This window comes from Castor canadensis, chromosome X (genome assembly GCF_047511655.1).
Source record: "Castor canadensis chromosome X, mCasCan1.hap1v2, whole genome shotgun sequence".
Lineage (NCBI taxonomy): Eukaryota > Metazoa > Chordata > Mammalia > Rodentia > Castoridae > Castor > Castor canadensis.
In genome coordinates this window covers 109,747,830-109,757,283 of record NC_133405.1, presented here as the reverse complement: position 1 = coordinate 109,757,283, position 9,454 = coordinate 109,747,830, and the positions used below count along the sequence as shown (strand labels likewise).

Below are 9,454 nucleotides of genomic sequence, written 5' to 3'. Positions count from 1 at the left end.
ATGGTATAGGATCATATCATCTTCAAATATGGATATTTTGACAATTTTTTTACCTATTTGTATTCCTTTTATTTCTTCTTCTTGCCTAATTGCTCTGGCTAGGAATTCCAAGTACTATGTTGAATAGGAGTGGGGATAGTGGGCACCCTTGTCTTGTTCCTGATTTTAAGGGGAATGGTTTCAGTTTTTCACCATTAAGTATGATGTTGGCTGTAGGTTTGTCATAAATAGCCTTTACAATGTTGAAGTACATTCCTTCCAGTCCTAGTTTTCTTAGAGCTTTTATCATGAAATGGTGTTGGATCTTGTCGAAGGCTTTTTCTGTGTCTATTGAGATGATCAAGTGGTTTTTGTCTTTGCTTCTATTGATGTGCTATATTACATTTATAAATTTGCGTATGTTGAACCACCCGTGCATCCCTGGGATAAAGCCAACTTGGTCATGGTGTATGATCTCTCTGATGTGTTGTTGGATTTGGTTTGCCATTATTTTATTAAGGATTTTTGCATCAATATTCATTATTGGCGTATAATTCTCCTTTTTGGAGGTGTCTTTGTCTGGTTTGAGGATGACAGTAATATTGGCTTCATAGAATGAGTTAGGCAGTGTTCCTTCCCTTTCTATTTCATGGAATAGTTTAAGGAGGGTTGGTATTAGTTCTTCTTTAAATGTCTGGTAGAATTCAGCAGTGAATCCATTGGGTCCTGGACTTTTCTTTTTTGGGAGACTTTTGATTGCTGCTTCAATTTCTTTTTGTGTTATAGATCTATTCAGGTGAATAGACAGGTTTGAAGTCTACTTTGTCCGAGATAAGTATTGCTACTCCTGCCTGTTTTCAAGGACCATTGGCTTGGTAAATCCTTTCCAGCCCTTCACTTTCAGCCAGTGCTTATTTGTGTCGATGAGGTGGGTCTCCTGTATGCAGCAGATTGTTGGATCTTCCTTTTTAATCCAGTATGCCAGTCAGTGTCTTTTAATGGGAGAATTTAGACCATTAACATTCAGTGTTATTATTGATAAGTACATGGTGATCCCTGTCATGTAGTTGTCTTTGTTGATTAAGACTTTGTTTATGTGGAGCTGAAACAATGTTACTCTTTACTTTCTTGCCTTTTCTTCTCCTGTTGTTTGGTATTGCCTGCCCTTTCATGGTTTTGTTTGCTTTCATTATCTGTGTGCAGAATTCTTTGGAGAATCTTTTGTAGTGGTGGCTTAGTGGTCATATATTGTTTTAATTTCTGCTTATCATGGAAGACTTTTAGTGTTCCATCCATTTTGAATGATAGTTTTGCTGGGTAAAGTATCCTAGGATTAAAATTATTTTCATTCAGTGCTTGGATGATCTCACCCCATTCTCTTCTTACTTTTAATGTTTCTGTTTAAAAGTCTGCTGTTTTTTGATGGGTTTACCTTTGTATGTTGTTTGTTTTTTCTCTCTTACAGCCTTCAATATTCTTTCTTTATTATCTGTATTTGTTATTTTAATGATGATATGTCATGGGGTAGCTCTATTTTGGTCAGGTCTGTTCAGTGTTCTGGAGGCTTCTTGTACCTGAATGGGCATAGTTTTCTCTAGATTTGGGAAACTTTCTGTTATTATTTTGTTGAATATATTATGCATTCCTTTTGCTGGAACCTCTTCTCTTTCTTCAATGCCCATGATTCTCAGGTTTGTTCTTTTGATGGAGTCAGTGAGTTCCTGCATTTTCTTCTCACAGGTCTTGAGTTGTTTAATTAATTATTCTTCAGTTTTTCCTTTAATTGCCATTTCATCTTCAAGTTCTGAGATTCTGTCTTCTTTTTGTTCTATTCTGCTGGAATGGCCTTCCATTTTGTTTTGTTTTGTTTTTTTTTTGGGTGCTGGGATCGAACCTAGGGCCTCGCACATGCTAGGCAAGCGCTGTGCCACCGAGCTACATCCCAGCCCCTCCATCTTGTTTTGTATTTCTGTTTCATTTTTTTTTTGAGGTTTTCCATATCATGGGTTACTTGTTCTTTAGTATTGCCAATTTTTGCCCTTAATTCATTTATCTCTCTGCTTATGGTGATCTTTGTTTCAGTTTGGTGTTTGTTTAGGGATTCTAATATTTCATTTATTTGTTTCTGTGTTTTCTGATATTCTTGAGTTTTGTCATCTTGGAATTTCTTGAGTGCCTCTTGTACGTTTTGGTTGACCATGTCTAGTAGCATCTCTATGAAATTCTCATTAATTACTTATAGAATTTCTTCTTTCAGGATGGTCTTGTGTTCTTCGTTGGGTTCCTTGGTATAGTTTATCTTTGTTTTGTTGGAGTCTGGGTCTGGGTATCCATTTTCTTCATTTTGCTTTAAATCCTGTACTATTTTATTTTGAGGGGAAGAATGGCTGCCATCCCTTTTTCTTCTTCTCATATTTCCACTAGGTACCATTTCTGTCCCTGGACTATGTATAATTAGGTATTAGCTGGGTTACAATATTAATAATAACAAAATTGTTAGAGAAGGTTAAAAAAGAGAAAGAGAAGGAAAGATAAAAGGAAGAGAGAAGAGAGGAAAGAAATAAAGGAAAAAGAAATGGGAGTGATGGTGGGTGATCAGACAGCAAACCAGGCTGGCAAGCCCTTAAAGAAGGGAGAAAAAACATCCCTAGTTCTGGAACAGTAGGATTGCAGGCTTAGTTGTTTTTAGTTCTTTAGTGTCCAGTCCTGTCTGTGAGTGTCTCTTAGGCACGCTTGGAGCCCTCTAGGGGAAGGGGAGCAGGAGTCCAGTGGAGCGGTTATCTGGGAAACCTGTGGAGCTGGGGTCAGCTCTGCACAGGGAGTGGGATTCCTGGCAGGCTGGTGGGTGCAGTTGTCTCACACCAGTATGGTGCCTGTCCCAGCAGGGCAGGGCTCCAGTCATTCCACATGGAGCTGGAACCAGGCAGGGCCTGATGGACGGGGTGAGGGTCCAGTTGTCCCACATGTGACTGGGGCTCAGCAGGGCCTGAAGGGCAGTGGGCTGGTGTGGGGGGGGTCTGCAATGAGCTGTGGGACCAGTTCCAGCTGGGGTCTGGCACAGACTTGTGGCAGGTTTCCCGGTGGTCGTGGATTCCGTGGCACGGCCGAGGGGCCGGTATTCAGGCATGGTGTGGGTTTGGGTGGGGGCTGGAGGCCAGTGTGGCCGAGGGATGGGTATCCTGCCATGTGTGAGTCTAGAACAGAGGTCTGGCCTGGCGCAGCCTGAGGGGAGGAGAGCTCAGCAGAATGGAGCAGCAGCTCTGCAGACCTACAAGGTGGGGATTTGGCAGGCTGGCTGTTCTTATATTAGATTGTGGTGTGGTGAAGCCTTCCACGATCTAAGTCTTTAGAGTGCCATGTTTTTGTCTGTCCCTGGAGCTTTACCTCAGTCAGGCATGTCTCCAGCTTCTCTGCAGAATCTCTGGGTCAGCTCCCGAGGTCTGTGGCTCTGTCTCTGTTGCCATCTTGGATCAGGATTGACACATTTTGAATGCTGAATAGAGTTTTCTCCACTTACTGCTTTTAAGCTTGTGATGAAAGGATAGTGTACAGTGGTCAAGACGAAGAACAGAGACAACAATGTGCATGTGGGAGTGAATGTGGAGGTGAAAAGGTGTAGAGATTTAATTTATGCTGTACAATGTTCATCATTGGATCAGACAGGGCTTATCAAAAACTGACTCAGCTGCTAAAAACTAGCTAGAGGGAGACTAAGGACAGCATTTACAATGGTTCAACAATATTAGGCTAAAGACATTTTACCTTTAAAAGTCAACTGAGTTAAGGAATCTACTTACAGGGTTAATTGTTTTAGGGTTAAGTTTATCACTTGGTTGAGGATGAAGTTTTTTTGCAGACTCTGGAGAACTGGTGGAAGAGGAGGATTTGCTTCATTGAGCTGTAGTCCTGTGCTTTATTTGTGCACTCGAGGATGTCCTTTGACCACAGTTACCTAAGACCAGTTCAGGATCAGTGTTGTCAAAGTTTAAAAATGAGGAAGACATGGAGAAAAAAAAATGGAAAAAAAGAAGTTAAAAGTGGGGCAGGTGTGGGAGGGGATAGCCATTTTCAATTAAGGCCTACAAAAGCTGCTGCAGTCCAAGAAACAGAAAAGGCAAGGCCCGCACTCTCAGCCATCAGGAACTCTAGGGTCATTAGCAACAGAGTCTGGCAGCACTGGCCACAGAGCATCTGGTGAGCCAGCATGTGGACAATGCGGGGCAGGATTCCCATGCCCGCGGTCTGGTCCTCAACTCAGGGTTCCTACCCTGCCTCTCACACCGCGATCTGCATACCACCACCACCCCAGGTGAGGATATGCCAGGCTTGCTGTCCCCGCTGGCCGCCGAAATTAAGGAGAATGAGGCTTCACACGGCTTTGCATGGCTTGCGCACTCCTCTTAAATTCTTCTATGAAGTAGAACATAGGTTCTTGGTAGACATGTTTCCTTTTAATACTATTAATTAGTTTATTAATCATTTTAATCTAGATTTTTCAATGTGCATAGTTGCACAGGTGCAGATATTCAAGCATTTTCAGTTGGGTGATAGCAGACAATCCTAGATTAAGGTTTTCTTGATGCATCCAAATGAGAAAATTCTCAGTATATATACTGAGACTATATGACTATAGTGATTATCAAAAAGGACCTAGTGGTATGTTGCTTTGATTAAGTATGGCAAGCTCAAAGTGCAGAGATTTACAAAGTCCTTTTAAAAAATAGATGTGATTATTTATTATAAAATTTCTGTCACATACTAGGATATCAAAACAATTGAATAACTGCAATGGAAATTTGACTTCCTGAGAAACTCCACCAGGAAAAAGCAGGGTTATTAAGATAAGAAATCACTTTCCCTTGGGCATTTGATATATAACAGTTTATAGGAAAGTCACAAGTGTTCATCAACATTCCTTCTCTTCTTCCCAGATTCATGAGAAGACTACATTAAAGAGTTCACCTGTGATTAGAAAGGACCATGTGATTAGCTCCTGCCAGTGAAACATGGACAGAAACAGTGTTTACCACTTACAGACCAAGGCATTTGAGAGACATTATGCCACCATTATGTTTTCTCTTCCATTTAGCTGCAAATGTGCAGATCTCATTCTGAGATGTGGAAATACAAGGGGGAAGCAACCTGGACCTCTGGGTCAGCTAGTAACAAAGATTCACTGCCAAAGCTTATCAGATTTGCCCATAAAATGTGCCAAAGATACAAACTTTTATTGTGTTAAACCATTCAGATTTCAAGTATTATCTATTGCATCAGTTAGCCGAAACTTTATCTCACAAATACACAGCTGATATTTCTGTTGTTCTTTTGTCCTCTCTGTTTATCCAGTAATCTGCACTTTCTCATACACTCTTCTTCTCTGGAGTAAATGAAGACGGACTGATGGAGTGGCTCAAGCAACAAACTTGAAGCCCTGAGTTCAAACCATAGTCCTGCCAAAAACAGTGTGCACTGGAATAAATGAAAGGTGTGTCCATTCTCATTTTGTTAAACCATAAATCTTACCAATGAAAAGACCTGGGTGGGGGGAGAAAAAACTTGTCAGCCAAAAAACAAAAGTAACAAACAACTCAATCCCCCAAACAAAGAGATGACCTACCTTACTAGGGAAGAGAACTAACTAGATAAGATTTGAGAAAAACTGGGGACACACTTGATCCAAAGAGTCTCCTCAGTATTCTACTATCTCACATTTATTCAGTAGGGATAATAATATACAACAGACGTAAGGAGATTATTTCAAACAAGAGCAGAATTTTTAAAATGAACTATATAATTTGATCCTTGGATTTACTTTTATACCATTCAAAGACAGAGAAGATTAATTTCAAAGTGATAAGTGTTGACCTGCTGGGCTTTGTGTAGTGGATCAGCCTATAAGTATGAAAGAAAAGTTCAGTCAAGGGTGGTAGGAAATGTGTTCACTAAAGCAAAAGACAGCATTAAGGGACAACAAACCAGACTTAAGTCTAGTGACATTAAATGTCTTTTGAACTTCATTTTAGTGAACACAATTCAAACGAATATAGGTAATATTATCAAATTTATTTTAAAAATACCTATTTAAAACATATAATAGGATGATGATAAAATATTTGAGGAAATGGAAGAAATACATCTCAAAATTCATCTCAAAGGGAAATCTAAGAAAATGTAATGTGAAACCAGATGAAACTTTTCAAGTGAAAGAGCATTTATAACTTTATGATGCAGTTGAAAGTAAACAAAATAAGCTAGTTTCATCACTCTCCAGTCCAAAAAAGCCAAATATCGAAATATGACAGGTTTATTTAAAATAATAATTTACTGTAAAATGTATTTCAAAATGTAGTTGTTCTTCTCCACATGTAAATATAATAAAAAAGAATTTAATTCTATACATCATTTGTCCTGCAAGATAAGTTTTGCTATTAGACTACACAAAACAGAAAATGAAAATTTAAAATTGGAAAACAATCTCACAGTAAAAAACAATTCTGGAATAGAAAGCTAATAAAATATACTCAACTCTTGCTATTCAGTGATATGATCTTCTTTAAATCAACTAAATTAAATAGGCTTTGATTTCCTCACCAGCAACAAAAAGTCCTGGTTTACATTTCATATCATGATTTCTTGTTACCAACAGATTTCCCATCATACTTAAATAAAATTAACAATTCCTGTTAACATACTATAATCCTAAAGAAAATTGTGCTGATTGCCTTCCCAACTTTTTTCTTCTTCACTGAGAATCTCAATTTTTGTAGGGTTGTATTCCCTTTACCAAACACTAGTTTAACTACAAGTAATGGCATTTATTCACTGATGCAATTATGGTGAATGGGACCTAAGAGGAACAGCTGTAGGGCTGTTGGGAAATTTTTGACTCCTGGAAAGGGAAAAGCACAAGAAAAGATAACTTTCATCCTGCTCCATAAATAGCTGTCTGTCATTACCATGTGAGGACTTCAACAGCTATTTGGGAGTTATCAAAGTAGATGACTAAATCAACTGAAAGGCTGATGGTACCCTTCCATTGGTACCAACCTCCATTCCTCCTATTCCAGGCAGGACCTGTTCTGTCCTCCTATATCCACATTTTTTTTGGAAATACTGGGGGGTCGAACTCAAGGTCTCACACTTGCTAGGCACATTATATTTTTTAAATTAAAACCATTCTATCGAACTGTAAATATGTACTAATTGTACTTTTCTGCTGGCAAGATTTTACACCAACACATAACATTGGCATAGCAACTCATTCAGGTGGTCCCTCATTTTCAAAGGAGAACATAAAAGAAAAGTTTAAAAAACACTACTAAACAAGTGAGCCAATGAGTTGCACAATGTACAAATGCAGACAAATGTTAAACATCAATATTAACCTTCTATGGGGAATTAATTTAAGAGTGACATTTTAAAATTCTACTATTTAATATGGTTGGACAATTTGGGATAATAAAATGTTAGAGCATTTTAAGTGGATGATAGATGCTTAGTAACTACTTGCTAAGTTAACAGCACTTTTCTCAGTTCACAGGGTTTTTTTTTCTTTTTTTCTATACAATTCTCTTGTCTCATGCATGTCTCCCTCTTAGTTTGTATATACTTCAAAGGCAGGAACCAATTTTATATCACCAAATTCCCCCAAAGGCTCCAAAGGTTAAAAAATAGTAAGCATAGAAAATGTTTTAATGACTGCTTTATGGGCTTGGTGTGAAACACCAAACAGAATTACAACTAGGAAGCCAGAATACAATGAAATATACAATTACTAATAAGATATTTACACATATACTTAATTTAAAACTAACTGAAATGAAGTTTATTTTGCTACTAAATTAGCAAAAATGATAATTCTGTTTCATTCATTTTTAAAGTGAGATTAATGTTAAGAAAATACTCATGTTTCATTCTCATGATTTAGGACACCTGGATCTCTCACTGACACTGTTTTCTTATTGCTAGCAGTTGGGTATACAGACTTCTACACATTTTTTTTAAATGCAGATTTATATGCAGTCATATTTCATTTTTCATAGTGTAACAATTGTCTGTGAATGTATCTTTTTCAATTCAAACATTAAAAATTTACAAAGTAATTAATGCAAAGGAATAAATTAATAAAAATACCCATAAAATGTTTATAGAATGCATGTTATAAAGGCACTCACTTGTATGCCAAATTCCACGAAGATTTTTCATAATAATCAGTCAATTTTGCAAATAGTATTCAAGATGATTTGGTTATGTGTACCTAACTGTATCAAACGCACTGTTTTACTTTTAATAATAATATTATTAATTTCATCCTTAATGCTCACATGGTTTGTTCTGGGTCAGACACAGATTATCATTCACTTAAAATGCAAATAATGACCATATCAGATTTGACATTCTGACTCTTACTTTTGGGATGATGTGATAAAAGTCAGATCAAATACCCTATATTTACAAACTTAGAAGGCATTATAATAGGTAAGGAATGGAGAAAAATGTATTTTCTCTGTTTATATACAGAAGAAAGAGGCAGTTGCCTTCTTGTCACTTTCTGAAAAGAAGAAAAACCTTTGCTATACAGAGAACAAGACAGAAAATGTTCTGGGTTCTTGCTCTAATCCTTTGGAACATAAATATACCTTTCCAAGGGCCACATATGGCTTTTAGAAAAGGTAATATAGCATAAAGTATGATTTGATGCAAATGATATGGCTTAAAAACAGACATGTAAATATTAATGTGAACCACACCCAACATTTCCAGGGATCAATTTTGGAAAACAAAGTGGCAGTGGAACACAAAGCTCTAATGCTTTAACCCTGAAAAAATATTTTCAGAATGGTCAGTCCAACCTTACTTCCACCAACGATATTATTGTCATCATTGGAGAAGGAGTGAGAAACAACAAACACATAGAAAAATAAATAGAAACTCTGAAGGTAAGATTCTTAATTACAAAAATTCATGTTTATTAGAAAATATGTCAAAAATAAGGAAAAAAATTTTTACAACTCAACTTCTCTGAAATCCTGTTCTCTGACAAAGATACAACTTCTTCCAAATCTTAGCTAAGTACAGACCAGTAAAAAAGAGAGAGTTGGGAAGTGGGGACAGCATTCTTTTCACTATGCAGCACTACTTTCCCTCTTCCTTGGGATTTAAATCATGTGGTCTAAGGATAACCTACATCAGAATAACCTAGGTCACTATTGAAAAAATTATATACTTGCCTAAACCAAAATCTTGGACATCATCATGAGAATTCTCACGTTTAATAAATATCTACAATATTTTGAAGACATTCAAGTTTTAGAACCATTGATGTTTTCCACTATTTGTCCTCAACCCTACTGCTTACTTACTTTTACTTTTTTGTAAATGTCATTAATTTTTTAATGATTTTAGCACATGGATCGTAGTCTTCTTTTCCATTCTCAGTCTTGCCATCATTCTGTATGATTTAAATATCTATGAG

The 9,454-nt window shown here is 37.1% G+C and overlaps 1 long non-coding RNA gene across 1 annotated transcript; it reads left to right on the top strand.

Annotated features, from left to right (window-relative positions):
* The first annotated feature begins 4,004 nt into the window (after positions 1–4,004).
* On the top strand, positions 4,005–9,156 carry LOC141419760 (uncharacterized). The gene is made up of 3 exons (XR_012444431.1): positions 4,005–4,288; positions 5,326–5,464; positions 8,743–9,156. It is a non-coding gene; the product is annotated as an uncharacterized lncRNA (long non-coding RNA).
* Positions 9,157–9,454: the final 298 nt, after the last annotated feature.